The sequence below is a fragment of the Triticum urartu genome, chromosome 2A (genome assembly GCF_056163025.1).
Source record: "Triticum urartu cultivar PI428250 chromosome 2A, HENAU_Tu73, whole genome shotgun sequence".
In the NCBI taxonomy this organism is placed as follows: Eukaryota; Viridiplantae; Streptophyta; class Magnoliopsida; order Poales; family Poaceae; genus Triticum; species Triticum urartu.
The window spans coordinates 395,040,198-395,046,448 of NC_141874.1; the positions used below are offsets into that span (position 1 = coordinate 395,040,198).

The window sequence follows — 6,251 nt, forward strand, 5'->3', positions numbered from 1 at the left end:
CGTGCGTGAGATTCCCGGAATTCCAAAAAAGTTAGTGCGCTCCACGGCGCGCGCTGCTCTCAATGACCTGGAAAGAGATGAGAAGCTCAGCGGGGGGAGCTGTAGAACCTCCTCGAAGCTTCTAGAAAAGTAGCAAGAGGCGAGGCGGAGGTCGCCGAAGCGAGCTATTACACCGCGCACGTGCGGCTGGAAAATCCAAACCCGCCAGCTCGCCGCCTCGGCCACCGCGACGTCCTTGCATGCCGGCGCATGAGAGCGGAGCACCGGAACTGGTAGAGGCCTCCGCGGAAGCTTCGTGCGGGGAGGTGGGGTGGCGCGGCTAGTCGCGGACGAGGTGGTCGGTGGGAGACGGAGGAGGGAGGATTTATTTTTCTGTTAGGTGAAAGCATCAGTTCAACCGTCTTGAATTCATCAGTTCAACCGCTGGCATTCATCAGTTCAACAATAGTAACAGAATAATATTCTATTACGCGAAACAGAATAGCCTAAATGTGTGTGTATATAGGATGGGTCTATTCTAATAACACACCTTGAAACCTTATTCTGCTAACACGTACGAACCACAGACGTAGCTAGACTAACGACGACAGAACTGCACTGAACAAACCCCTACCCCCACCTAATCCTATCGCCCCCTCCCCACTCCCCTCACCTAATCCTATCGCCCCCTCCCCACTCCCCTGTTCTCTGCTCCTAGACCCACGCCGCACCACCTCCACATCCCACCCCATCGCCGCACCACCTCCCTCCCCCGTGCCGCCGGACCCCCTCCCTCCCCGCACCGCCGCACCGCCTCCCACGCGCGCCATCACACCACCTCCCGCCCCGCGCCACCGCAGCAGCTCCTCCTGCCGGCCACCGCTGCTACCTACTACCATGTGGAGGGAGTGCTCCGCCAGGCTTCCGTCGGTGAGCTGGGATGTAGGAGGTGCATCCACCTCCGTATAGCACTCCGGTGCATGGATCCAGTCGTCGCCCTATTAGATCCAGCCGGCCATGTTCCCTTGCAGCCGAGGGATTTCGAGCGGCCGCCCCCAGCCCCAGCGCCGCCGAGGGTAGCTGTAATCTCCCCACACGGTGGCCTCCCTGTCCCCGTCCCACGCGGATCCAGTGAGTCCCGCAACTGGCGCCCCCAACCCCAGAATCCTTGCCGCGGCGCCGCCCTGGAGGCGTTGCAGGAGCTGCGCCCTGCTTCCCCCTATGACTCTCCGAGGCTGGATGGAGCGGGAGGAGCTCCACCTTGCGTCTCCTGGACAGATCCATCACGGGTAAGGCTAAGCCATGGCCACCCCTCCTCCTCCCTCCCACCCCATGTCCCCTTCTCCATCTCACCCACCACCATGATGTGCAGGCACCAGGAGGCCACCTACCTTCCTCTCTCGATCTTCTCTGCAGCCGAGCACAAGGAGCACCTCCCAGTGAGCACGGGCTTCGGCCGTGGGATCTCAACCCTCCCTCTGTCATGGATCCTCACTGGGGCAGCATGGTAATGCAGTCCGGCATGCGCGCGCGTGCAGCACGATTGTGTTGGCGAGGCAGCTCGTGTAATTCCTTCAGCTAGTGGAGCATTGATCTTTAGTTCCGAAAGAAAATGTTCAGATTTTGCCGATGCAGTGCGGTGTGAAATTCAAATGTGTGTATGCTGTCGTCAACGAGCCACCGGAAGCAGCTCTCTGCTCAACTTGTTGCGGTTCCCTACCGGCGGGACAGAAGTGCAGTTCCATAGGGTGCTCTCCTTCACGGGGGCAGGTGGTCAGCGCTGTGGTGCAGCTCAAAAACATGTGCCAGGCGGTTCGGTGCTTTGGCCAGGATGGCGACGAGTGCTCCTCCGGGTCAACGCCATTTTGCCTCCTTCTGCCGAGTGCAGTACTCACCTCACCGCGCTGCAGTCCGTATTTCCAGTGCATGCAGCTCGCAACCCCCGCCAATGTGTCGTCTAGCAAAAATTCTGCAGTGCACTTGCCCATGAGAAGTTCACTTCTTTTTCTAATGCACTTTGTTTTGTTTGTGGCTCTCGAACACATGCATAGAAGAAAAGAAAAAAATTAAGTGCAGCTCACTTGTTTCATTGTTGTAGTGATCTTCTATCTCCGAGCGGTTCACTATGTTGCCAAGTGCAAAAAAATGGAAGAAAACAAACTGGAAAAAGTTTATTTTTTTAATGCAGCTCACTCTGTTGTTTGTGTGCAGTAGAAAGAAAATTGGAAAAGAACAATTGATGCAGTACACTCACCTTGTCCCTGTAGTGCATACTCGTTGATAAAAAACATTACGGGGGTGATAAAAGAAAAATAATGTGGTTCACTTTTCATAGTATTGAGGTTCACCAACGCTCGACATGAAGTGCACTCCACCTCATTTGGAAAATTTTACGTCTCACAAAAAATAAATCATGCAGTGCACTTGCCAGTCCGATGAAGTGCAGGTTTTAGTCTAAATAAGTGCACTCCACCTCGTTTGGTAAAATTTACGTCCCACAAAAAAGAAATCATGTAGTGCGCTGGCCTGTCCAACGAAGTGCGGTTTTTAGTGTAAATAAGTGTGGTTTTTTGTCTGATGCAGTACGGCCCATTTACGGTAGTCTCGAGGTTCACTTTTCATAGTCTTGCGGTTCACCAACACTCGACATGAAGTGCACTTCACCTCATTTAGGAAAATTTACGTCCCATAAAAAAGAAATCATGCAGTGCACTTGTTTGTCCGATGAAGTGTAGTTTTTAGTCTAAAGTAGTGCATTTTTCTGTCTAATGCAATGCATACGACGATTTTGGTGTCGCGAAAAAACAAAGTGTCCGTATTTCGTTAAAATCAAAATTGCTCCTAAACCGTAAGGAATCGGCGAGAGTGTTCTACATGAAAAAGTTGCGCCTCATCGATATCTTTCCAACAGCGCATAATTTCAATCATTTTGAGCAGCGGTTTGTAAAAATTTCGCGAAAAACGGCCGCTGTCTCTCGTCCTTTGCCGCACGATTTTTAAAATTAACTAAAAACAGTAAGGAATCTCAAAAACATTTCAACATATGAAAGTTGCGCCTCGTCCCTAGCTTTCCAATGACGTATCATATGCCTCATTTCGACAAACGCTTGGAAAACTGGAGCAAAAACAATACCAAAAATTTCAAAAAAATTGAAAAACAAAATTCGGCGATTTAGTAAATTTGAAACTGCTCTTAAACCATAACAAATTAGAGAAAATAATAAATATGAAAAAGATGCGCCTCGAAGATAACTTTCCAACGGTGTATCATTTGCTTCATTCCAACTAGTGGTTTAGAAAAAAAACGCGAAAAAACGCTCGCTGCCACTCGTCGTCTGCCGCATCATTTTTAAAACTACTCTTAAACTGTGGGGAATCTCGAAAAATGTTCAACATGGCGAAGTTGCGCCTAATCCATAGATTTCCAATGGTATATTATACTTCTCGTTCCGATAAACGGTTAAAAAACTAGAGCGAAAACAGTATCAAAAAAACACTGCATGTAGTTTTTTCGACACGAAGTTCACTCGTCTGAGTACTGCAGCACACTTGGTTCAAACAATGACGTACACTTGCGTTGAGCGTGCAGTGCAGAAGTGTTATCAGAATAGTTATTCTGCTAATATTAGCAATATATATATATATATATATATATATATATATATGAGAATATTATTCTGATCACAACCAGACATGCCGAGGCATTAGTACGTTGAACGTCCCCCAGTGCTAGGTTGAACTTTCGCAAACATTGCCCAAATGGGGCTTGCGATATACCGTTGGAAAGCTATGGACACGAGCATCATGACCAGAGTTAAAATTTTGCAAAATATAAGCGGTTTAAGAGCAGTTCTGAAAACCATTTTTTCTTTATACAAAAAACATGAATCGTATTTTCGATCGCATTTCTAAACCGTTTATTGGAATGAGGCGAACAATATGGCGTTGGAAAGCTGCTGCAAAACCGCTCCTTCCACATGTTCAAAGTTTTTTCTAATTCCATATGAATAAAGAGTAATTTGGAAAATCGTAGAATTTCGCAGACGGAACAACCGAGTTCATATTTTCGATGCCATTTCTAAACGGCTAATCCAATTGAGGCAAATGATATGGTGTTGGAAAGATTATGAAAATGAGCTACATTTTCATGTTGGAAGTTTTTTCTAATTTTAAACGGTTTAAAAGTAATTTAGAAAACAATACAAGTTCCACCGACTTTGTATTCTTGAGCTAATTATTTAACTGTACGTCCGAATGCAGCAAATGATATGGCGTCTAAAAGCTTGAGGAAATGCGAAACTTTTTGGTATATATTGTTTCTCCCAATTCCTTATGGTTTTAAGTCAATTTTGCAAATGGCTAAAGACGTATTTTCACCGTAATTTCTATGAACTTTATCGGAATGGGGCAAATAATATACCGCTGAAAAGCAACAAAAAATGCAAAACTTTTTCAAGTTGATGTTTTTTCTCTAATTCCTAGCTGCTTACAAGTAATTTCAAAAACGGCGAGATCATTTGTTCTGACTTTATCGCGAAACAGATTCTTCGAATATGCAACGCGTGAAGAACTTGAACTTCTCGGCATGTCTACTTGAATTTCACTCTATTTTTTCACGTGCTTTCTTTCCTCGTAGCTCTCCATCCACTCATCGAAATTGAGCAAGTGATATACCGGTGGAAAGCTGTTGTAAACATGCAACTTTCGCGTGTTGATCATTTTTTCATGCTCGTGATAATTTTAAAAGTTTTTCATCTGAAATTCATTCAGTGTAGTTGGTGAACTTCCTGCTGTTTCACATTGATCTTCTGTGACATATTTTTTATTGTAATTTTCTCATCCATTTTGTCAGTGTTACACAAATGATATTATTTTTGTACAAACCTCTCTCACAATATATTTTTAACTTTCTCCGACCGAGGACTTGAACTTACACAAATGATATTCCTGCTGTTTTGAAGTAAATTAGAAAATGACGAGATCATGATTTCCGCCTTCATCGCGAATGGAAATGCACTGCATGAAGTAGTTGAACTTCTCGGGCATGTCTGTTTGAACTTCACTCTATTTTTGACGTGATGTTTTTGACATGATGTTTTTTGCACTGCGTGAAGTAGTTGAACTTCTGGGGCATGTCTGTTTGAACTTCACTCTGTTTCACTTTATTTGTATTTTTCTTATATGAAATACACACGACGTAGTACGTGAACTTCTGGTTGTTGTCACTTTGAACTTCTCTCTGGTTTGAGATAATTATTTTAAAACACAAAAAACAACATATTTTTTTATGTATTTTGGACATCTAAATACATGGTGAACCTCTCCCACAAGATTTTTTTTACTTTTCCTCACCGAGCACTTAAACTTCTAGCAACCATTGTTTTCGTTTATGAGTTGTTTTTAAAAGTGCAAAAAATGGTCTTGTATTTTTTTATTTTTTGAACAAGTAAATCCTACGTTTTAATAAACTCCGAACTTCTTTGTTATTTCAATTTGAACTTCACCTTTTTATATTTTGAGTAAAGAATTGTATTCAATTTTTATACGGAAAAAATCTTAGTTTTGTAATAAACATTATATAACTTCTTCTATATTTTGAACTGAACTTCTTGGTTTATTCGTTAGCAACGAGAAAAAAAATTAAGTTTTTGTGATAAATATTGAACTGCTCCATTTTTTGAAATTGAACTTTTTGGTTTATTATTTAGTATCGGGGAAAATCTGAGTTTTTCATATGCATTGAACTATTGTATTTTTAAAATTGAACTTCTTAGTTTTTTCAATTTGGACTTCTTGGTGTTATTCATTTACAACAACAACAACAACAACAACAACAACAACAACGACAACAACAACAACAACAACAACAACAACAACAACAACAACAACAACAACAACAACAACAAAGCCTGCAGTCCCAAACAAGTTGGGGTAGGCTAGAGGTGAAACCCATAAGATCTTGCAACCAACTCATGGCTCTGGCACATGGATAGCAAGCTTCCACGCACCCCTGTCCATAGCTAGCTCTTTGGTGATACTCCAATCCTTCACGTCTCTCTTAACGGACTCCTCCCATGTCAAATTCGGTCTACCCCGCCCTCTCTTGACATTCTCCGCACGCTTTAGCCATCCGCTATGCACTGGAGCTTCTGGAGGCCTGCGCTGAATATGCCCAAACCATCTCAGGCGATGTTGGACAAGCTTCTCTTTAGTTGGTGCTACCCCAAATCTATCTCGTATATCATCATTCTGGAATCGATCCTTCCTCGTGT

General features: G+C 43.8%; 1 long non-coding RNA gene across 1 annotated transcript; it reads left to right on the forward strand.

Annotated features, from left to right (window-relative positions):
* The first annotated feature begins 641 nt into the window (after nucleotides 1-641).
* Nucleotides 642-2,162, forward strand: LOC125537448 (uncharacterized). The gene is made up of 2 exons (XR_015616522.1): nucleotides 642-1,268; nucleotides 1,352-2,162. It is a non-coding gene; the product is annotated as an uncharacterized LOC125537448 (long non-coding RNA).
* The last annotated feature ends 4,089 nt before the right edge of the window (nucleotides 2,163-6,251 follow it).